The 24,841-nt window shown below is 40.7% G+C and overlaps 1 protein-coding gene across 1 annotated transcript in view; it reads right to left on the bottom strand.

Annotated features, from left to right (window-relative positions):
• The window catches only part of LOC127542744 (kelch-like protein 15), a 41,779-nt gene extending 20,045 nt beyond the window's left edge, over window positions 1-21,734 (bottom strand). The window contains exon 1 of the mRNA XM_051968516.1: window positions 21,558-21,734. The gene's annotated coding sequence lies outside the window, so the exon portion shown is untranslated. The remainder of the gene's footprint in view (window positions 1-21,557) is intronic.
• Window positions 21,735-24,841: the final 3,107 nt, after the last annotated feature.

The raw sequence follows: 24,841 nt of genomic DNA, 5'->3' as shown, positions 1-24,841 counted from the left end.
TAAAGTCCATTCCCAAGCTCACAGGAATAGCAAATTGGAGTTTTTAAGGATCTTAGGACATCTAATCCAATATTCTCATTTTCAGAGGTGGGAAATAAGATCCATAGAGTTAAAGTGATTTGTTCAAAAGATACAAGGTAGTAACTACCTTCATCAGAATTTAAACTCAGGACTTCCTGATTTCAAATACAGTGCTCCATGTATCTTTCACCTTCCACCAGTAGTCAAACCATATGACAAACAATATTTCTTAAGGGAGGAAAGAAACATCAGAACAATTGCTCAATATATGAAAAAAAGTCCAAAACTATATGCAATGTTTACACATTATCTGTGTAATCATATTATCTCTGTATCATATCTGTGAATCTCCCACCTCCACAAATTGTTATTTTGGGGATGTCTTCATATATTTCTTTCAAGTTCTATTTAACCTTTAAAATTTTGTTAGACATATATAGGACTGCTTGCCATCTAGGGGAGGGGGTGGAGGGAGAGAGGGGAAAAATAGGAACAGAAACGAGTGCAAGGGATAATGTTGTAAAAAAAATTACCCTGGCATGGATTGTCAATATAAAATTATTATTAAATAAAATTAAATTAAAAGGTAAAAAAATAAAATAAAATAAAATTTTTTTAGATTCATTTTTTTTTTTATTTTGGGGTATGTCATTGTTCTTTCCATTCACATTGTTGTACTTCTTGTGTATATTGTTTTCTGGCTCCACTTCACTTTGCACCAGTTCACATGGTTCTGTTTTCATTTCTTACAAAGCAATTATAGTCCATGGCATTCGTGTACCTCAAATTGTTTAACCATTCCTTAACTGAAGAGCATCTACTTTGTTTTCAATCTTTAATTCTCCAAAAAAAGTGTTGTTACATTTTGGAATATATGGCCCTTTTTTCTTATCATTGGCTTCCTTAGGGTATAAGCCCAGTAATGGAGTTCTCATAAAATGGGTATTGGCATTTTAGTCTATTTGCAAAGTTTCGAATTATTTTCCCGAATTGTTGTACCATTTCACAGTTTGGAACAATGTGTTGAGGGGTGAGACATCCCGCAGTCCCAATCTGCAAGTTGAGGTTTTGGCAAAAACCATGGGATTATTTTCACTGAGCATTTCTCAGTGAGGTCTCTCCTGCTTAAGAAAGTAGCAGCAATTTGGGATAGAGAGTTCAATTTTACTTAACTTTCTGTGGCCCGGGAAATAGGGATGAACTCAGGATGAATTGAGGGAGTAATCTCCAAGTCCATTAAGGGGGGTGATTATTCCAGAGGCCAGGGATCTCCAAGTGAATTGAAGGTGGGGATTATTTTAGGAGTTTCCCAAGGCCAAGTAAAAAATGTGTGTGGGGGTAGGGGGTGGGTTTGTGAGCCAGAACCAGGAAATTCAGGGTTTTCTGACCCAGGCCTCCCACAAAGATCAGGGGACCACAGAGTCCTCTTACATCATTTCCACCTCAAGCAATCGCCCCCAAATTCATTTGGGGCAAAGGGACAAAGGTCTCATCTTCTGGAGCTGCTTTCCAGCTTCAGTTTTCCCTGTGCTCAATGGGGTTCAAGCCAGGAGGGAAAGTGCGATCGGAAGGTGGCAGCCGCAACATCTAGGGGATTGCTGAGTGTCCAAGTCAGTTGTCCCATGATCTTCAGACTGAACAAGTAATTGGAAGTTCATAGCTTGGAGCCTGGAGGAAACAAATCTCACAAGCAGGTTAAAAGTGGGGGGGCCATCCAGGGTGGAGATGGTGACATTTGGGAATAGGGCTTTTGCAAACAATGCATCGGGTCCCAGCTGTGAGCTGCCCTGAGGATGCTGATGGCCCACCCAACAATCCTGAATACCCCCACTGCCTAAGAAAGAGTTAACTACTGGCAGGGGCCACAGAATGACATCAAGAAAAGCCAGAGAGAAAATGCAAGGAGCAAAGTTCTCGTGGTGAGAAATTAAGGAAGGAGATTATAGTGAGAGAAAGAAGGACACAGACAATTTCACCCTTCTTTCTCCAGAGTGGTTTCAGAGGTCCTGTGGAAGAGGAGCTTCAGGTCCTCTATGGGTTCACAGGAATATTCTGAAATATCCAAAGGAGAGGTAATAGAAACAGCATTTTTATCCTAGAAATATACCACAGTTCTCTTTTATTGTCCTGCCTCAGTTTCCCTAATTGTCCTGCCTCAGTTTCTTTGAACTGTTCTGCCTCAGTTCCTAATTGTTCTGTTCAATCCTGCAACACCACCCTTTCCTCTTAATCATCAGAATGTTTGAAAGGATAAAGATCTTATATCTTAGAATATCAGGTGCCTCTCACCACCCCAATTAATTAAATATCAGGTGCCTCTGCCCATGATGTCATCGTTTTTTGTTACCCTATAAAATAATCTTTGTATCCCACATTTGATGCTGGGTTCTTGGAGACCATAGTCTGGTTCAGCCCCAGGGACAAACCATGGGTCCATTCAGTCCCTGTGAATCTCTCCCTTTCAAATAAAACATTAAAAACTCTGTAATCTCTATCTTGCCTCAGTTTCTTCAGCATTAGAGAGGGGACCCTTCCAGTGTGACTAACATTGGAGTGGTCAGAATGACCTTGTATGGTCCTTTCCACTTTATACCCAGAGGGTCAGCACCTTGAGGCTTCCAAGGCTTCAAGTACACCATGTCGCCTGGATTGACAGGGGAGGCTACCTGAGTACGAGCACCTGCAGGTTTAGGGAGATGCTCGTTTGCGTGTTCAGGAAGGGCTTTCTGGACTGCACCGAGCTGTGGGGCAAACTGAGTGACCCGATGTGGTTCTGGACCTACAAGAATGTCGGTGGTTAGGAAGGGCCTCCCATGCAGAAGTTCAAAGGGTTAAGCCTGATATTCTCCCGAGGTGCAGTGCGGACTCTGAGAAGCCCTAATGGGAGGTTCTTCACCCAGTCTTCTCTAGTCTCTAAGCACAATTTAGTGAGGACTCCCTTGAGGGTGTGGTTCATTTTCTCCACCTTCCCAGAAGCCTGAGGACGCCAGGCAGAGTGGAAGTGGTGATGGTAAGTGGCTTGGCCACATTTTGGGTCACCTGAGAAGTGAAGGCTGGGCCACTGTCACTCTGCAAGGAGCTAGGCAGGCTCAGGCGAGATATGGTCTCTTTTAGAGGGCACTTTGGTGCCTCCTGAGCCTTCTCAGTCCTGCAGGGAAAAGCTTCTGCCCAGTTAGTAAAGGTGTCACCAAAGACCAGAAGCAGCTTGGAACCTCTGCAAGGGGGCATATATATAGTCTATTTGCCAATCTCCCCCTGGGGATGTGCCCCTTCTCTGAACAGGCTTCAGGAGAGGGGGAGGTAACAGCTCTTTCAGGATTTACTTGGGCACAAACTGGGCAGGCCTGGCAGAACTAATTGTTTCTTCCACCTTGTGACTGTTACCTCCTAGGGGCAACTGGCAGCCAGTTTCCCTCTCCCAGGTCTCCGGACGTCTTCAGTCACCACCAGCATGCGATACCCCAACAGAGCACACGGATCGCCTTGTTCATTTGGAGGAGTTTATTGCCTGGATTACATCTTGACTCTGCCCCCAGTTCCCTTGTATATATATATTAGGGCAAATGTTTGTTAGCCCCTGGCAACAAGCACTAACCAATCAAAAAGGGAGACGTAGCCATTGAGGTGCGTGCCCAATACAAACTTCCTTATCTCTAGGAACCTGTGCCTGGAGAGCAGCTGCAGAATTCACACCCGGATGCCTCTAAGGTCCAGGAGCCAGTTACCCTGTTTTGGTTTTGTGCTCATTGCTTAGGCTCCAACAGTGACCAGGAAACATGCGTTTCACAAGGGATTGGAAAGCATTTCTTCCCAACTGGCTAGCTTGGTGAAGACCAAAAATAAATTTCCACCGACTTGCCTCTGGGATTAAAAGTTGGCTTGAGGATGTTTGAACCCACCCAGAAGGAGAAAGCCTGCATCCCCTTTCTTCTGCAAGGGCTTGTTCCTGAGAGCTTATATGAAGGGGTGTAAGAGTCAGGGAGCTGGGGCATTAAAGGTGCCATAGTCAGGGTGAAGGGCAGCAGCTTTAGCAGATGAATCTGCAAACCTATTCCCCTTGGCCTGAAGTGGATCTCCTCTCTGATGTCCTTTACAAGATATGACTGAAACCTCTCTGGGGTTGTGGCCAGCTGCAATAGTTGTAGAATTTCCCCTGCCTAGTTAATAGAATTTTTTGCTGTCAAAAGTCCCCTTTCTTTCCATCTAGCCCCATGAGCACACAAAATATGAAAAGCGTATCTGGAGTCTGGATGGATGTTTGCTCTTATTCCCTTCCCCAGTTCCAAAGCTCTGGTCAAAGCAATGAGTTCAGCTTTCTGGGCAAAAGTCCCAGGGGGCAGTGACTTAGCTTCAGGGGTGTCTGGTAGGAGAGCCTGATATCTAGTAAGCTTCCTACTAACGAGCCACTGATACCCTTTGGCTTCTTAAATGCTCTGAACTCTGGGGGGGGGGGGTAAAACCTCCAATGGCCACCCTAGGGTGAGTTTTGAGGCTTCTTCAATTAGAATGGCCATAGCAGCCACTGCTCTAAGGCAAGGGGGCTATCCTAGGGAAACTGAGTCCAGTTTCTTGGAGAAGTAGGCAACCAGTCTGGCATCAGGTCCAAGAGCCTGAGTTAAGACCCCAGGGCCTGGCCCCGCCTTTCATCTACATACAGAGTGATAGGCTTTTCTAAATTAGGTAGGGCTAGGGCAGGGGCAGTGGTCAGTTTGGCTTTCAGAGTCTTAAAAGCCTTGTCTTGATTGGGGCTCCAGTGAAGGGGAAGGTTGTCAGGACTTTGAATAGAATCAGAGGGACTTGGTAATAATCCCTAAATTAGGAATCCAAATTCTGCAGAAAGCAGCTATGCCCAGGTAAATGTGTAGCTATTTCTTTGAGGCAGGGTCTGGAAGGGATAAAATGGTCTGCTTTCTCTCCTCAGAGAGTGAGAGGTGGGTGTACCATTGTGGTCCAAATGTTTGACAGACTGGCAGGCAATGAGGGCCTTGGAAAGGGAGCCTCTGTAGCCCCTGGAGGCTAGATAATGATGAGTTTTTATGGCTGCATCTAGGGAAGCCTCTTGGGTGGGGCTGCAGATCAAAATATTTTCCATGTACTGTATGAGACTGCTGTTAAGCAGCTTCAAGTCCCTTAAATCTTTAGCTAGTGCCTGTCTGAATGTGTGTGGGCTACCTTGGAAGCCCTGGGGCAAAAGTGTCTAAGTTAATTGGTGGGGATATTCCCCTGGCTTCACCCATTCAAAACAAAAAGAAATTTTCAGTTTTTATGCAAAAGTATACAAAAGAAGGCATCTTTAAGATTTAGAGTGAAAAATCACTTTCTGTCTCCTGGGATCTGGGTAGGGATAGTGTAGGGATTGTGTACAATGAAGTGAATCAGAATGACTACCTTATTAACTGATCTGAAGTCTTGAACCCTACAAAACTCCCCATTCAATTTCTAAAAGGGAGGTTTGGGGTATTGCAGGGAGAATCACAGGGAACTAAAGTTTGTGCTTAAGGAATTTCTCAATCAGGGGTTACAATCTCTCCCTAGCCTCTTGATTTATTGGGTATTGGCATTTATGAGGGAATACATTGGGGTCCTGCAGCCATACTAAGGCTGGGACAGCATGGGTAGCTTGCTCAGGGATTCCTTGGTCCCAGAGGACCAGATTAAAGAGGGAATATTGAGAGAAGCACACAAAGATCCACCTGGATGTTTGAGAAGGGAAAATTGGGTCCACAATTTCACCATTAAATCATGACCCAATAAGGAAGCAGGACAGGAGGGAATAATAAGGAAGAGTGTTTTTAAAGAACAGGTCATCAAACTGGCAAGGCAGAGGAAAAGTCTCCAAACAATTCTCAAGTTTCCCTTCAATCCCCATTACTTTATGGGAGGAGGAGTGAGGGAGACTAGAGTGCCAGAGAGAGACAGAAAGGGAGACCCCTTATTAAAAAGAAATTCAACGATCTTACCCCCCACATCCAAAGTTACTATGGGCTCAGTTGTCGTGATGGAGCAAGGGGGAGCTGTTGAACCCTGGGCCCCATCACTCCAGGTCTTGGGAATGCTGGAGGGCAAGGCATTGGGTGGTAGCAGCTCTACCCCTCTTTGGACAATCTCTCTTCCAGTGCCCTTCCTGATTGCACTTGGGGGTAAGGGCCAGAGGTGGGGTTCCTCCAAGGACAGTTGCAAGCCTGATGGCCCTGTCTATTACACCTAAAGCACAAACCTGTTTCCGGGAAATAGCAGCAGCCAAGATGTGAGCCTGCTCTTTATTTCTTCCTCTGGCCCTGCAGTCTTTCTCTGCTGCAGCTTGGTACCTGTTAAAGACTCCAAAAAGTCATGGAAAAGTCATGGGAATTTGGGGGTCCAAGGCTAACTTCTGCAGCTTCCTCTGTATATCTGGGGCAGATTGGTTAATAAAATGCATGCTGAGGACAGTGGTCCCCCCTGGAGAAGTGGGGTCCAGATTAAGTGTATTTTCTTAGAGCCTCAACAAGTTGACCCTGAAAGAGCAGGATTCTCCTCAGCTCCTTGGGTAACTTCCCTAAGTCTGTCATAATTAGCCTGCTTCTTAATTCCCCTCTTTATGCCTTCAGTGAGGCAGGTTAAGAGGTGATCTCTATCAGTACCTCCTGGTAGTTACACCCAAGGTCTGAGACAGGGACAGCAAGAGCCCCTGGGAGGTATTTACCAGAAGAGGAGGATGCAGCCATGTCATCCCTAAACTTTTTGGACAGATCCCATATTCTTTTTTTCTTCTCCCCTATGGTCCTCAGAATAATGGCCAAGTTTTTTCCTTGATCTGGGAAAGGTCTGACGTCAAAAAAGGTATCTATCCCAAGGAGGAAAAAAGGTCCCACTCCTTGTATGAGAAGGATTGAGGAGTAGGGGTGGGGAAATCTCAGGATCTGGTTCAAGAAGAGGGACTAAGTTGAAGAAATATTGCTGGAAAGAAAGGTCTGGACATTAATAAAGGGGTGGTTCTGGAAGGGATTCATGGGCTTTATGATAAGGATTGCATGGGAATACAAAGGAGGAATCCCGTATCCCTAGAGGAGTGGAAAGAAGGGGGCCATTTAAAAGCTTAATATCTAATTTTGATTCCTCTTCAGTAAATTTTAGCAGCATCCTGCAGTGCTGTTTTAATTTAGGATCTTAAGACAAGGCCATGAAAACGTTAACATAGATAACTTCAGTCCATTTGCCTTGTTTTCATCAAAACAAATCAAGCTGCTGGATAGTGCTATAGTTAATGAGCCATTTTTTCCAGGTTCCCCAAAATATATCGAGGACAGGCAGTATTGCAAAAGAAAATAAGTTCCTCAGTTTTGAGATCTTTCAGGCCAAATTTGTCTCTGTTTCTTAAGAGGCAGCCTAAGGGACAATCTTTAAAGACAGAGGTGGATTGACTTTCCGAGTTCTCTAGTGCCCTGTCCTCTCAGGCATCCCAGAGAGGGTGATAGATGACAGAAGTGCAGGAACTTCCAAGTCTAGGTGTCCCCAGTCAAGGAAGTCTGCTGAGCATGAAGCCCCCGACAGCCTCAAGTCTTCCTAGGTGCTTGGGTTGTCCCAGCTAAAGAATAGAGGCAAAAGAGGTGAAAGGAGGCTTACCTTAACAAGGAAGATGTAAAATTTCGGGGATCCTCATACCAGACCACCAAATGTTGAGGGGTGAGACACCCTAACAGCAATTGGAGGTCCCCAGGCTGGTGTCACAGGTTTTGAGAAAGAATTTGCAGTCCTAGTCTGCAAGTTGAAGTTTTGGCAATTAAAAAAAAAGGGGTGTGGGGGGGTTTGTTTTCATTGAACATTTCTCAGTGGGCTTGATCCTGATTAGGAAAGTAGCAGCAATTTGGGATAGAGAGTTTAATTTTATTTAGCTTTCTGTGGCCCAGGGCCAGGGCCTATTACATTAAATGTATGCATGCCTATCTTTCAACAACCCTTCCAACATTGATTTTTGTAATGTTTTGGTCATTTTTGTCAATTTGCATTACACAAGATAAAACTTCAGGATTGTTTTGATATGCATTTCTCTTATTAGTTATTTGGAGCACTTTTTTCATGAGGATGTGAATTCTTTGCAGTTCTTTTGAGAATTGTTCATATTCATTGACCATTTATCTATTAGAAAAGAAATAATTTATATATACATATATTCATTCAAATATTAAGAAAATTATATATATATATAAATTATTAAAACATATATCTTGTACACTAAACCATTGTCTGAGAAAGTTGAACTAAGTTTGTTTTTTTCCCCCCTTTCTATACCTTCTTATCCTAGATGCACTAATGTCTGTGCAGAAGTTTTTCAATTTGTAGTTCTCTCTTCCATTTTAGATACAGTATTATCTTCAGTTCCTCTTTTACTCTAGGGCATGGATAAATTATAGGACTCTAGCCCTAGATATGAATTGAAATATCTTCCATTATTCTTATTCAGAAGATACCCAATAAATATTTTTTAAGAGCCCCCAAGTACAAGAAAATGGGGATAACTCAGTGTAAACAGTCCATTCCCACAGGGGGAAGAAACACAAGTTAGAGCCCATAAATTCTTCCTGTAGCACAAGACTCCCCAAAGCTCTCTGGCCAGGAATGTTCATTCTTGTAGTCTCCTTGAGAGTCAAGGAAACAGCTGAACTACTCATTTCCTAAAAATTTAAATGCTTTGATACTGGAAGCATTCTGACAGGAAACAATGAAGGCTGCTCACAGGGTTGACCTTTTCTGTAGGTAGAATGAGTGTGTCTGGGAATTGTGATTTGAGAATGTACCTGTGCTCCCATCCCCAAATCTCTCTACCACTGATTCATATTGATTAATAATCCCAGCAGAAAACAAAACTAGAAATGTAATAATTTATAAAGAATTTTATTAGCTTGTCTGACAGAGCCAAAAAAGGGTAGTCCACTCATCTCCGCCTCCTTCCACCAAATCTGTGTAAGTTACATGTTATACAGGATTCAAACAACAACAACAACAACAACAACAACAACAACAACAACAAAACAGCACATTGGCTAGCATGGAGCCAGTTTCCAGATAAGTCATTTGGGTTGTTTGAGTTGTATATAGCAAGAGGAAAGTTTTCACATCAGTCTTTGAATCTGAATGGTTTCCAGTCAGCATAAACTAGGTCCAGCATTAAGCATTAAACAAATCTGGTCTTTAAGCAGGTCTGGTTTCTCAGCCATGCAAGGCTAGGTTCAAACAGTTGAAGAAAAATTTTTCACAGTTCCCCCTTTGGGATTTAAAGTCCACCATTTCCATAGTAGAAGTACAATGACAGAAGCAGATAGCTAAATTAACATTCAAAAGAAAGTTAGTTAAAATAATCTGAGTCAATGTAGGCATCTCCTTCATTGTTCATCTTATCTAGAAGCTTGATAGAATTCCTTCAAGAAGGGACCCAACATCTCATACTCAGAAGGATCAAACTGAATAAACATTAAGAGGTTGAAAGACAAAGGACAGACTTGCACCAAAAAACAAGTGCACTGCACAATAGAGAAAGATTTCCCAGATAGCAAAAGAATACATATAGCTAAGAGTATCACAAAAAGTTTTAAAAAAAAAAAAAAGACAAATTCACAATCCCACGCCTCCTTCAATGTCACAGAAGTGGAACAAATTTAGTTAAGCATAGTCTCATATATCCCTTGAAGAAACCAACCTAATTAAAGTCTTTAGGTAAACTAAGTCAGCTTATGCATTTAGTTAGCTTATATTATCTTTGTTCATGATGTTCCACATAGCCATCTGATACTTGCAAACACTCTCCTCAGAAATTCTGGATCAGGCCTCATTCTGAAGGCAGTTTTGAAAAGGCATTTCTCTTGAATTTGGTTTTCTAGTAATTAATTCATGTGGTAAAAACCAGTTCAAACCTATGGAAACTTTATGCTTGTCCTTTTGTCATTGGTCTTATTAGAAACAACTGGAAGCCAATCTATATATGTTGCAGTTCTTAGAAAAAAAAACAATTTGATTGTGTTGCTTTTCTCAAAGTGAAATTTACTACTCCCTTAAAATTTAAAACTTTTACATTTTATCACATCTTCATCTTAATTGTCCTATTCTCCTTTGATGATCTGTATTATCTCATGTCATCCAGGATGAGATACTTTAAAACCTAACTTTTACATGAATATTTAACTATTAGTGATGTTTAGTATTGCAACAAGATTCATCATATAGTTCACCTGCCCAAAGCTTTATAATAACAACAACAAAAAGGAAAAAAAAAGAGGGACATCATTATATCAATATCAAGACTGTCCCTAAAGGGCACAGACTGACATGATATAAGCATAAGAAGATAAAGCTTCCTTAGCTCTGTTTGATTCTAGGTAAGAGTCACAGTTAACCTTTACTTTGGAATAACCAATCATTGAAAAAAAATTCCACATTACTCACAGGGTATCATAGCCAGGCTCCAGGTCTTTTTCAGAAAGGGAATAGCACAACAGGGAAATTGAGTCAAGAGGATCCTACCATTACATTAGCAAGGTCGTCCTCTCAACCTTCCCAGGCAGAAATCCACTTTTAACAGTTCTCAGACTGCAGGCCCTTTGAGCAGCACACGGCATTTCCCTTAAGTGGTGAATTATTAGGTTAACGACAATTCAGATAACTCATACCTAAAATCAAAACTCAAAATAATATCGAATTATAGTCCCAAGGGATTTTTTCCCATGTTGTTGCAATAACAGTTAACATTACGCAATGCAGGTCTTATATTATTCATTTTTCCTAGTTTAAATCCATATTGAAGCAGAAATCAATTTGAAATCAAGAGACCAATCACCTTCTGTGATTATACACACAACAGGGAATATATTATAGTTCACTCAAAATTCAGAAAACACTGCCCTAAGACAAAAATAAATCTAAGAACTGTCCATACTAAATTGGCTCAAAAATGTAATTTCAATATATGCTACCCCAGGTGCACTTGCACAATTTTCATAAGTAACAGCCAAACAATCTTTCAAATAAAACAAATTTGTAAGCTCTTTTACTTCAGTTGTGAGAAGTCCTAGTTTCCCATTAAACCACTTCATTATTTTAGAAACTTCTCTCACAGAGTTACTAAGATTTTACAACCTCATTAAGGATGAAGACCCAGGGGACAGAAAATCTTTCAAGTCCCCAGAGCACTTCACAGATGTATTTCTCAAATTCTAAATATTTATTATTATTTTTGAAGCAAAATACATCCAATTAAATACTGGACAGGTTTTTTAAATTCTTAATAACAAGATTCTATCAATAGATAAGTTAATTTTCCAAAGATAAATTATATCATTCTCTGGGTATTACTTTTCACATTAATAGCATTTTTTAATACAACGATCTCCCCAAAATCACTTACAAGTAAAATTAAAAGCCTAACAATAACATAAACAATATGAATTTAAAAAACATATCCCCAAACTCATTGCTAATCAAATAATAATGCCAATAATCAAATAACTGAATGCATTTCAGAATCATTGTACATAGAAACTCATTCATCCATCTACCAATTTGGCATTCTATATTAACTACATTTAAAAAACAGTATAGAGTAATAACATTTTAAAAATTGTTATTCATGCAGTTTCAAAGTAGATTGCCTTAATGCTAGATATCTAGTTATATAGAGTCAAACAACACAATTATAATAACATAAATGAACACATCTCACTTCAAATTCAAAAAAATTAATTTTTAGGACAAATTCAATCAAATCACATCTGTATTTACAATCACAGTTACTAAATAGTATCACTCAGAATCTCAATTTTTTTCAAAGCTCATTAACATCTCAAATTATATAGCATACTGTTTTCAGCTATCTCCATTCCAGTGATTTATGATGGTAGTCTCACATTTTCATTTTTTAGATTAAAATTTTTTTTTGCCTTTTTCTGAGGCAATTGGGATTAAGTGACTTGCCCAGAGTCACACAGTTAGGAAGTATTAAGTGTCTAAGGCCAGATTTGAACTCAGGTCCTCCTGACTTCAGGACCAGTGCTCTCTCCACTATTCGCCCCTTACATTTTCATTTCTTAAAAATAGTTAAAAGGAATGAGGAAGGTACCTCTTCCCCCAAGGACGGATCAGCTCGTGGCACCCATAATGTGGGTGAAAAGAACCATTACTTCTTTTTAGAAGTGCAAAAAAAATTCTAATCTGTTAAGTGTAAGACATAGCCTCTTCTGGCTATTAAGCTAATGGAAAAGAAGCTACTTGCACCTATATGGTAGGGGACCACAGAAGCTGGTCTTTGGCCTCTCCCATGTAGGAGCTTCCATACTCCATACCCACCTTTTTTGGAATGTTTGCCATCTTTGGCAAATAGGTAGGGGTATGTTTTGAACACAGTTCTTGTCCCCAATTCAATACAGTCTTACAAGAAAAATTAAAAGCCTAACAATAACATAAATAATATGAATTTTAAATAATATAAATTTTAAAAATGCATGGAGCATATGAGGGAGCAATGAGCAATGCATTTTCCCTTGCTTCCCTAAAACTATACATGAAAATGTTTGAAAACAGTCAATGTTCCATTATCAGATACAATCTCACGTGTACAGATAAAATTCATTATTATCCCCAAATATAGTTTTGGTGATTTAACAAAACAAACATCAGTTGACAAAGTAATCAAGTACTTCAGATAGCTTAGCCTTAACTTTAGCATTAGAGCTTTTCACAAACCACAAAAAAGAACAAAGACTAAGAAAATTTGTTTTCCCATCTCTGATGGAAACCTTTCCAAAGTACATGGAGCTCTCCACAAAGTTAAATAATCATCACTCCTCTCTCAAATAAGCAAACAATATATTTCTTCAATGCAGAAAGTCAATCAAACTGGAACCCAGACCACCCTCCCCCCACCAAAAACAAATTCATTTTTATACAGGACATAACAAAATTTTCTAAGGGATCCTGTACTTCTCATAAGAAATCTTTACAGACATCTTCTGGGCCCTCAAAATTACATCCATATATCCCTAACACTGCCAAGCCAATGTATGTGGAATTATAAGCATACCCAACAGGACAGAAAGACAAATAGGCTCAATTAGAGAAATAGCATGGAATGTCAGCTACTTGTGGATTTTAGGCAAAGGAATTCTTGCCTACTCCCCTTACCCAAAAAAATTGTAGGGCATTTTCTCCCACAAAAGACAGTCTAGGTCTATTTAAATGCAAAAATAACAAATCTTTCTACTAAATGGTAACATTCGAAGAATTCTAGATTTTTCACATTAAACTCAAAATCAATATTTAAACAGGATTCAGTAATGAAATACCAGCATTTAAATAGTTAATAAATGAACAGTTTGCAAAGTTAAATTAACTGAACTGATTTGTAAAGGAACACACACAAGAAAAAAAAATCACCTGTATAATGATAGTCCCCAAAAAGTCAATTTTTCTAGTACCTCGAAGTCTGGGATGTCTAAAATTTAAACTCCCCAGGTGGGAACAAAAGTCTCTAAGGGGTCTATGCAAATAGAGTCCAATTTAATTATAATGGAGGGTTCACATATAACTGATTATTCTGCTGCATCCCTGATGTTTAAAGACAGTTATATTATATTTCACTCCTCTCCTCTTACCCCCTTCCTCCCTGCCTTGGGTTCTCCAATATAACATCCAGCCTGAAATCATGCTTCCAGGGTCATCATGGTTTAACTGCAGGTTTAGGAATTCCATTATTTGCACCTAGAACTGAAAAGGAAAAACAAGACAACAACATACCAAGTCCATTTATCAGGGCTACAGGGTAACAAAGAAGAAAGGGGAAGGCAGTCCTCGCCCTCACCCAGGGCACCCACACTGTGCGTAAACAGGACTTTCCTTCATTCCTTAACGGTAGGGGGTGGGGGAGAAGTAAGATTGTCCTTATCTGGTAGTTTTAAAGATTGAACCTGTTCTGGCGACATGGCCAGTGAAAAGGGGCAACTCCCATATATGTGATAGGGTAACACAGAGTGTCTTCTCCCAGAAGCTGATCCTTAGCCTCTCCCTTGTAGAAGCCTGTGCTAAGTTACATGACATGAGCAAGTCTGGTTACATAAATTTTCCTGAAAGAGATCAGTTTTTAAAAGATGGTTTAAAAGTAGATTAAAAACTATAATGAATAATCTACTTTTTTCAAAACAATAAAATAAAGGAAATGTATATTCTGGTTCTCTTCACCTTTCAAGACTTAACTATATGTTCTATCATTTCTACCATTTGGGGAAACAAAATATTTTGAATTTTTGTAATATTTTAATTTACTATTTTAATTTATTAAATATTGTTTTTTTGCAGCAAAATATTTACATGACTTCAGATACTATGAGAAAAATCATGTATACACACACATACATATATATATATACACACATACATTAACACACACATATAAACACACATAACACAAAACCCCAATATAAACATCACAATTAAATTATAAATCAAGCCCCATTTCTGTATATAGCATGCTACTGGCAGTGGGGCTGCAGTAGCAGAACCAAGAACAGGATATCATACACTTACATCAAAACCCTCCGTTGAACTTTGGTGTCACCTCCCTCTTTGTAGTGCCACGGAGTGGTTGGCTATAGGCTGTGAAAATGTATTTCAGGCCTTCATAGCCAGCTTGGTCAGAGTGCTTCAGGAACAAAAGAAGCAAACTGAAAGCACCTGTTCTGTAAGGTTCTGTACTGCTGATGTTGAGGAAAGTAGGCTCTGAACTGCCTATGTTAGGCCAGAGACCTAAAAAACTGAGGGAGAAGGACAGGTCACCAGGACATGAAACTGTATGTGGGGGCTTTTCAATAGTCCACCGAGTATGAGAGAAGAGCACAGCTTCTCTCTGGGGCCAGCTCTGACCACCCAAAAGTCATTAGAGGGCAGAGACATAGTTGAACCATGAATTGCCCAGAAAGGGAGGAGACTTAAGACCCTTTGACATCCAGCTCCTAAGGAAACCACAGTCAGAGGGTAGAAAGTCAGAAATTATGAGTTAAAAGAAAAATAATAGGCAAAAAAATACTGAAAGTATCATATATTTCAGGAAGAAAACAAGGAATTTGAACATAAACATATTTTTAAAAACACCAAACAGTAACAACAGAAAGAAACATAGCCTCCACATGTATTAAACAAGTTCAGGCATCCGTTTATAAACAAAAACAAAGAAAAAAGAAAGGAAAAGATCCAATACTTGATAAAACAGAGAACTCTGGAATTTGACAACATGGAACGACAACATTCTATTACTGAATAGTTCAAAAGAAAAATGATAATTATGAGAATAGAAATTGTCCTATAGAGCAAAAATAATAAATAGAAAAATTTGAATGTACAATGAATAACAAACCTCACCAAAGAAACAAGAGAATAAAGAATGCAAACCCACAGAAGTGAACAGCTCAGAAAATGAGAAGTCAAAAATAAAAGAAAATTTGTTCATTATGCAAGAAAAAGATATAAAAAAGAAGGATGTTTAGAGACAATATAAGAATCGTAGGTCTCCCAGCAGAACACACCAGGATGAAAACCTTTAACACCAGTGAAGGAAATAATAGAAATATCCAGAACTTTGAAACACAGAAAATGAAATTCCAATTGAAAGAATTCAGTGTTTCCAGAAAATTATGCAGTGCTGCAGACTCCAGGATATAGAATGGTTATATTTCATTTAATTCAGAAATAAGTTCTGCAAGTCATCAAGAAAAAGACTTTCAAATACAAAGGAAAGGATATTTAAACAGCACAAGACTATTCTGTATCCAATAGAAAACACAGGAGGAATGGAATAATGTGCTCTAATGAGCAACAGAACTCAGGATACAGCTACATGTAGCATAGGTACCCTATCCTGCAAATCAGAGCTTAACCATATAAGACAAAAGGAAGAAGAAGAAAGAATTTGAAGTTTTTTTAGAAAGAAAACCAGAACTGAAGAGATTACTTACCCCCTCAAACATTGCAAATAACAGAAATGCAGGAATAAATAAAAGCATCAGAAAAAAATAGTAAGAGTGACAACAAAGATATCAGTACAACTTTCTAAATGTATACAGTGACATAGAAATGAAATGGAAATTTGGTTGAGGTAACAAAGATAAGAATGGAGGTATTATGGACAGAATGTGGCAACACCTTGCTTAGAGATGAATGCTTTTTTTTGTTGTTTTTTTTTTTTTTGTTAAGGACTATATTACAATGTGGAAAGGTACATAAAAAGAGGGAATGATCACGCCAAAGAAAAGTAGTGATACCTCAGGGTCAAATCAAGAGTTATTGATGAGGGGAAGGTGATTTGTATGATCCAGAAAGAGAAGAGGGGAAAAAAGGGGATGAAAAATTGAAAAGGAAAGGGAAAGGAAGGCGGCCTCACTTTGGAGGTGAGAGGCAGTTCAATTGATGAATACTACTATGGGTAAAGGATCTTTCACTGAATCAGACCCAGAAATATTATACTTGAAAAGGCCACTTACCCTGGAGGGAAAGATATTGGAACCTCTGGGGCATCTAATACCCAGAAGAGTGGGAAAGCATAGACACATAGAGATTTCCAGCAAATACAGCATAAGTACATCCAGCATAAATACAGCAAAGTAATTGAAGAAAGATAATACTATGTCTACAGCCGAAGAAGAAATTTGAAATTGAAAAGTTTCTGCATGGACATTAATGCTTCTAGGATAAGAAGGGAAGTGGCCAAATGAGGGGAAAATTTTTGTTTTACATTTCTCTGATAAAAGTTTAGTATCCAAGATGGGAACAATTACATACACAACTATCTTGCATAGCAATCTGAAATTGTGCAAATCAAGTGACTGAAATATTCACAGCATTTGAATGAGAGACTTGATTACTGAATTTATTTCCCAAGGAAGCCATAGATAAAAAAAATGGAGCCATATACTGCAAAATACATATAGCAACACTGTTTTATGATAGACAACGACTGGAAACAAAGTATATGTCCATCAATTGGTGAATGCCTAAACAAATTGTGATACATGAATGTAATGGAATGTTACTCTGTAAGAAATGATTTGTGATGAATATACAAAAGAATGGAAAAATCTATATTGATACAGAGTGATGCAAGCAGAGTGATTTAATAAAAAATAATTTACACAGCAACTGCAACATTGTAAACACAAAGAACAACACAACAAAAGAAAATCAAAATTATAAAGAGCAAGTGGGAATCAAATGAATACATATGATAAGACATTACAAAATAGCCCTTCATGGAGGTGGAACATCCATAGCTGTTAAATATTGCACATTTTTCAATCAGTTGGGCTTTTTTCTTCTTTTTCCTCTAAAAGAAATACTAATTGTTGTATGAGATGGCTCTTTGGGAGATGGCAAAGAGGGACACATAGGACACTAATGATGTAAGAAACAGAAAATATCAATAAACTTATTTCAAAAAATTGAAAATCAGCTTCAGTCTTCCTCCTCTTGTCCCTTTCCGGCATCTGGCAATCGGAATACTCTAGTTAGTGGACTTAGAGGAAGAGAGCTCGTGTTCTGTGGAGTGAGCAGGATGAACTGTTGGCATTGCTGGGAATGTGCAATGCTGAGGATCATGTCCATGGCAATTCTTCTACTGACTGGATCCATGTAGCTATCAAATGCATCCAGGCATCTGAAGGGAGATTCTGTTATTGACCATAAAGTAAGCAGGAAAAAAAAGTTAGAAAAAGAGTTTTCACTCTCTCCTTGAAGTTGTATGTCACCATAACCAGGTTTATTTCCTTGTGAAGGCTGAACTCTGATAGTAAGGGTTTCATTTTTATGATCAAAGGTCATTTCCCCTGAATAAGAACACTGAGTTATCAAGTCTTCAAAGTAGGATTTGCATCGTAAAGCAAAACTTCTTTTTAATTGCTGGCATAATTCATATTTTTGTTTTGATGTTTGATCCAATGACTTAATACAATTTTTCAAATTCCTCACTTTAACATCTAGAATTTGGTATTTTTCTTTTAGTTCTTGGTACTGCCTCGTTATTTCTTCTCTGCTTCTCTGACGGCTGTTTTCTGATTTTATCTTCTGTTTTAAAAGACTAATTTCTTTTTCAAGATCAGAGGCAGTTTTATTAACTTCTTTTCGCTCTGGGCAGATGTATTTGGCCTGAGCGATCTCTTTCTCCAGTTCTCTCTCTTTCCTAGTTAGTTCTTCATTTTTTATTTGGAGAGAATCCAGGTGTTGTTTAAGCCTACCTTGAGAAAGTAGCAAGTATCGTTTCTCAGCATCTACTTCTAAGTTCACCTGGAGTAGGTCTTTTTTAACAGATTCTATTAATTCTGAAATTCGACAAATGTTTATCTTAATGTTTTTCTGTCTCTGTTCAGCCTCTATTTTCTGTTTTCTTAAATTCTTCATTTCGTCCTTTTGAACTTTCATCTTTTCCTCAAGCTGTTTCATCTGCATTTTAATTTCATGTGCCCCCTTTTCCACTATTGAGATATCTACTGACTCTTTTCCTTCATTCTCAAGATCTCTTATTTGTGTAATGATTTGTGTCACTCTAACTTTTATATCTTTTAAATGAAGATGATGATTATTAATAGTTTCTTGGTTCTTTCTGTTATCATTTTTAAGCGTGCATATGTGCTGCTGAAACACAGACAACCGTGCCATTGTATTTGCCATTTCTTTCTCCAAGTTACTTATTTCTAAGTCCACATCAATCAAGTAAGAAGGTCTTAATTTTTCACATGAGTAATAGCGTCGCTCTAGCACCTGGTCACCATCAGCAGTGAAAATTTCAGTACAGTTTTTGGGGGGCCTTTGAGCCTGCATCACAGTGCGAGCCAAAGAGTTATTTTTAATAAGCAGCACTGACTCTATGCCCCTTATATCAATCAAAGCATTGGCCACCACTGCATCATCTATTTCTAAAGCTGTAAGAACTGTTGGAAACTCTGGGTGAAAGGCTGCTCTGTCTGTTACATCATATGCTTCCTGCTCAAATGCTGACACAATTATCTGTGGTCGTGGAGACCCTGGTGGATAAAACCTTTTCATCAGCCCCTGAAGTACTTGCTCATCTTTATGGTTGTCACAACAAAAGGCAAGAAGGAGTCCCTTTAAGCAGGACTCAATAGCCAGTGCAAATTCAGGGTCCCGGAGATGAATGTAAGCTCCTAGTGGGCCTACAGGTTTGGAAGTAAACTGACCGAGTCTATGGGCATTGTCTACTGCTTCAAGAAGGGCTATAATTTGTGGTTCAAATCGCTTCAGTGGATTAGCTTTACATTCTTTTAATCGGTTTAGCTGCTGTTGCTCATCATTCAGCATTTGCTGCATATTTGCTATTTCTTGCCTAAGTCTAACCTGTTCTTCGTTGTTTTTTCCTATAGTTTTCTCAAGCTGTATCACCATTTGAATAAGTGAATCTTCTTGATCCCTAAAGTTCTTTACCTTTTCCCTCAACATGAACATTTTTTCCTGTTTATTCAACTTGGCTATTTCCATATTCTTTTTCAGTTCCTCAATTTGATTGCAATGTTGTTTTGCCTTGTCTAATTCTCTATATCTAGTTTGGTAAGAAATATATAAAACCTCAGCTTCCTTGCATGCTTTCTCTTTTTTATTTACCTCTTCTTTTGCCTGAGCACATTTGGTCTCTAATGCAACAGCTTCTTTGGTTAAGTACTGCAAGTTCTCTTGAATATCTTTAAACTTCTTGGCGGCTTCATTAAATTGAACCTTACAGGCCTCCAATTTCTGATTTAACACATAAGTATGTTGGTTTCCAATATGTATATTCCTTTTCAAGTCGTCAATTTGTTTTTCAGATTCAGCCACTACTGCCCAAGCCATCTCATGTTTCAGATCATCTACTTGCTTCCTTGTGGCAACCATATTAGAGAAACACTGTTCTAGCTCTGTGCCCTCACGTTTTAGCTCCTGAATCTGCTCTTCAACTTCTTCTATCTGATTCTGAGTCCTAGCTTTTTTCTCCAAAATGGTTAAGTAATCCGCATTTATCTGTTCAAGTGGGGTCACTTTCAAAAAGAATTTGTATTTCTCACTACCATGGCTGGTCTGCAATAACTGCCTGCCCATCTCTTGAGATAAAATAAACGCTGGATTATCTACCTGTATATTAAAATGCTCAAGAATGGCCATAAGCTCTGCTTTCTTAGAAGAAATCAGCTTTTTTGATTGGTCTTTTAGTTTGTAACTTGCAGTCCCACTGATAGTGATTCGCTGCTGCACAAGTATTGAGTCCCCATACAATTCAGATTTAAAAGCGCAATCCCCAGTGTTCCTTAGTGTGATGGAGATCGTGGCTGCCGTCTCTCCATTTTTGACAAACTGTCTCAAAGATGTTCCTAATGATTTTCCACCCAGACCAACTATGAGACCGGTCAGCAAGGCACTCTTGCCCCAGGATCCTGCCACAAAGTTGACATTGGACCCAAATTTCACAGGTCCCAGTGCAGCATAGCACATAAAGTTCTCCAGCTGGATACTCTTGATGATGCCCCCTCCCCCTGAGACCTGAACAGAAACATCACTTCTATTTGCCCAGCGCGGGATGAGGACCCTCTCCTGGTGCTTCCTCGGCTCACCCTCTGGCCCTGGCCTTGCTCTGGGCTGCTCCTCTGAGGCAGCAGGGGGGACACGGTCCTCCATTCTCTGAGGCACGGCCTCCATTCTCTGAGGCACGGCCTCCATTCTCTGAGGCACGGCCTCCATTCTCTGAGGCACGGCCTCCATTCTCTGAGGCACGGCCTCCATTCTCTGAGGCACGGCCTCCATTCTCTGAGGCACGGCGTCAGGGACGGGACACGCCGGCACGGATGGCGGAAGGACCCTTCCATCATCCCTTTCAGCTCCTCCTACCCCCCTTCTCTTCCTCCTTCTCCTCTTCGCCATTCCTCCTCTGCTTCTTTCTCCCTTCTCCTCTTTCCTTTCTCCTTCCTCTTCCCCTTCCCTTCCCGCTGCAACCTTCTCTTTTTCCCCCCGAGCCGCCTCTTCTCCCAGGGGAGGATCCTCCGCAGGATCTTGGCGGTCTCTTCTTAGAGCCATGGCCTAGCCCGGCCTAGCCCAGCCCAGCTTCCCGCTGTAGTACAACAAGCTGCCACTAGATGGAACTGCCTTCACAGCCTCAAGGGAGAGGCGGCACTGACTAGGCTCAGCCTTGGTCAGGCCCCAGAGCTCTGAGCTCCTCCTCCTCGCGCCCCTCCCGTTCCTCGAGCCTCTCCTCCCTCAGCCCCCACCAAGCAGACGTCCTCACGCCCCTCCTCCCCCGCACCCCTCCTTTTCCGCGCCCCTCCTCCTCCTCAGCCTCTCCTCCCGCAACCCCCCCCTTCGCCAAGCAGACCTTCCCGAGCCCCTCCCCCCACACCTTAATCAAGCAGACCTCCTCGCGCCCTCGTCCCCGCACCCCAGTTAAGCAAACCTCCTTCCCGCAGCCCTCCTCCCCGCGATGCTACCGAGCAAACCTCCCCCTCCCCCTCTCGCGACCACGCAAGCCCGTGAGGCCGTGAGGCCGGGCCCCTCACCACTCAGCCCGAGACCACCGGCAGCATCAGATCCCAGTCTGTATCAGCTACGCCACCACAGGTTCTTCCCGCGCCAGCAGGGCGACGAGGGAAAAAGGGAAGAGGCCGAGCGCGAGAGCGAGCAGCTCTGCACCACAGCCCCTCTCGCTGGCGACTGAGCCTAAGCAGCTCCCCCCCGCTTTCGCGCCTGCGCAAGATGCGGACTGGCAAAGGCGGGGCTCGAGCTGTTCCAGTTCCGGGGCTGGGGGGGGATGAGGGGGGACCTTCTCTGCGGAGGGTTTCTTCGAGGGCGCCAGCCCAGCCCTTATACGCAAGCACCTGCAGTGCCAGTTTTGGGGGGGGTTAGTGAAGCAATGCTTCCGGGGGCGCTGTCTGTCGGTGCATCTGCCTGCCTGTCTGATTGTCCGTGCTCGTCTCCCTTTCCTCTCTCACATTCCCTATCTCCTTTTCTGTCTCTGCCTCCCCTCATCTCTCTTTTTCTCTCCTCCTCTTCCTCCTCTCTCCCAGTCTGTCTCGCTGCCTCTTTTTATTTTTTGTCTTCCCCACATCTTTCCCTCTGTTTCTCTCTGTCTCTTCCTCTTTCAGCCCTCTCTTCCTCTTCCCTCTCTCCCCTGACATCTTCATTGAATGTGTTACACTGGCCTCTCGGATTCCTTTACCCGAGGGTACCACCCTTTTTCAATCCTCAAAATACTTTGTCCCTGTGTCTGTCTCTCTTCCTTTCCCTTTTCCTCCCTCCCTCCTTCAGCCACCTCTCCCCTCTCTCCTCTGGCATCTCCAACGGATATCTCATTGGCCTTTCCCTCATTCAAGGGCACCATACCTTTCCAGTCACCAAAATTCTCAACCCTGAAGCTATCCTGGACCCCTCAAGTTCAGACCCTGGTCACTCTTTCAAAACGACAATTGGCAAAAATACACATTCTTTTGTCCCCACTCATATCATAACCACTCTAGTTCAGGCTCAGGGCGATAGCAATGGAGGTAAAAACAAACCCCCAAAATGGAATAATATTGATTATAGAAAATGGGTTTTTTCCACACAAACAAAACCAATGCACCTAAAATTAGGAGAATAGCAGTGCATTGAGGAGGGGGGGAGATCTTTGCACCAAAATTCTCTGATAAAAGATCTCATTTTTAATCTAGGTAGAGAACTAAGTCAAATTTACAAGAATAAAATCATTCCTAAATTTATAAATGGTCAAAAGATAAGAGTAGACAATTTTCAGAAGAAGAAATCAAAGCCATCAAAAGCCATATGAAAAATATTCTATATCACTAATAATTAGGGGGAAAAAAGTCAATTTTAAAAATCTGAGGTATCATCTTACCTCAGACCCATCAGACTGGCCAAGATGACAAAAAGAAAAAGACAAACCCCTCTTCTTCTTCAGCCTCTCCTCCCCCAACCATTTTGTAAAGCAATCTGGACCTATGTCTTAAAAGCTCTCTGACCCAGCAATATGTGACTACTAGAGCTACACTCTTAAAGAAAACAAAGGAATGGGGGGGGGGGGGAAGGACCCATATGTTCCCAGACATATATAGCAACTCTTTTTATGGTTGCAAAGAATTGGAAACTGAGACAATGCCCATCAGCTGGAGAATGACTGACCCTATAGTATAGGATTGCAATTAAATAATATTGTGCTGTAAGAAATGATGGAGATGGTTTCAGAAAAATCTGAGATCTCTATGAATGAATACCCAGAGAAATGAGTGGAACTAAGAGGATAATTTGTACAGTAACAACAATGTCATAAAAATAAACAACTTTGTAAGTTAGTAACTCTGATTAACACAATGACCAATCAGAATTCCAAGGACTTATGATGAAACATGCTATCCCCTTCTAGCTGATGGAATCAGAGTCCAGATAAAAGTATATATGTTTTTCTTTTTTTAAACATGGCTAATGTGGACATTTGTTTTGTATGGCTATATATGTGTGTAATGAGCTCTATTTTTCTTTCTTCTTCAATGGGGGAGGGAGGGAGAGAATTTGGAATTGAATATAAAATGAAATTGAATTTAAAAAATGAAAATTAATAACAATGATCTCCTAATGTGTGTGTAGGTGTGAGTGGATGGGGTGGACTTCTCACATCCAACCTCCCTCTCAACAAGCTATCCTGACATCGATTCTGAATGTATTCTTTTGTATAGCTCCACCCAAGAAACTTCAATAGCCACTATTGACTCTAAAATAAAATACTATTTAGTTTTTAAAACCCTTCACAATCTCAATCCGTTTTTCATTTCTAGCCTGACTCCCCCATCCCTCCCCTTCTTACATTCTATGTTCCAGCCATACTGACAATTATAGATATGGGTTATTATATTTCCCATATCTATGACTGTAATATTCTTCTTAAAAATATGTTCTCTGGGAGCAGGTTTGTAGGGGGGCTTCTGGGAGCAGCCTTCGTTTCCATTTCAGAGTAATAATCACCTCAAATGCAACCAGCTGTTAAAGACCAGATCCTTTACTTTCTCTATCCAGTCTTGGGCCAGGTTAGCTTTCTAAGAGGCCTATCTCTCTCCTTGGTTCTAAGAGCGCTTGCCGCTGGTCCTTTGTCTCTTCCAGTTTCAGCCTCTAGCTCCCTCTGAATCCAAAGCCTCCAGCCAGCCCAAAGGTGGAAGTTGGAATGAATCTGAATCCTCCTCCAAGAGTGGGCTTGTGTTTTCTGACTTGTGAATCTCCAAAAGTCTCTAGTGAGCTTGTCCTTTAGTGGGCTCCTCTACCCAACCCTAAATGCCTCCCAACTCTAACCCTAACCCGACTCTAACCCTAACTTTAACCCGACTCCCAACTCTAACCCTAACCCGACTCCCTAACCCGACTCCCGACTCTAACCCTAAATGCCTCCCGACTCCCGACTCTCTTCTAACATGTGAACTAATGTGTGAACTCTCTTAAAGGTGTGAACTAAGTACATAAGCATTGTCTCTATCAATTCCAGTGACTTAGCACCTTATTTCAAGTTCTGGCCCCAAAGAACTAGAAATGAAGGGGATGTTTGTCAATTGTGGAAAGGCTAAATAAATTATGATGTAGGAGTTTGAAGGAATACTACTGAGCCATAAGAAATGATGAGCTGGTTGATTTTAGAAACCATGGAAAGGTTTGTCCAAACCAATGGAAAGTGGAATGAGCAGAACAAGGAAAACATTGTACACAGTATCAGCAACATCGTATGATGATCACCCATGAATGACTCAATGATCCCAAGCAAGTACAAAAGTCTAATGGAGGAAAATGCTTTCCAGAACCAGATAAA

Source organism: Antechinus flavipes, chromosome X (assembly GCF_016432865.1).
Source record: "Antechinus flavipes isolate AdamAnt ecotype Samford, QLD, Australia chromosome X, AdamAnt_v2, whole genome shotgun sequence".
Classification (NCBI taxonomy): Eukaryota; Metazoa; Chordata; class Mammalia; order Dasyuromorphia; family Dasyuridae; genus Antechinus; species Antechinus flavipes.
This window is presented reverse-complemented; position numbering and strand designations above follow the sequence as displayed.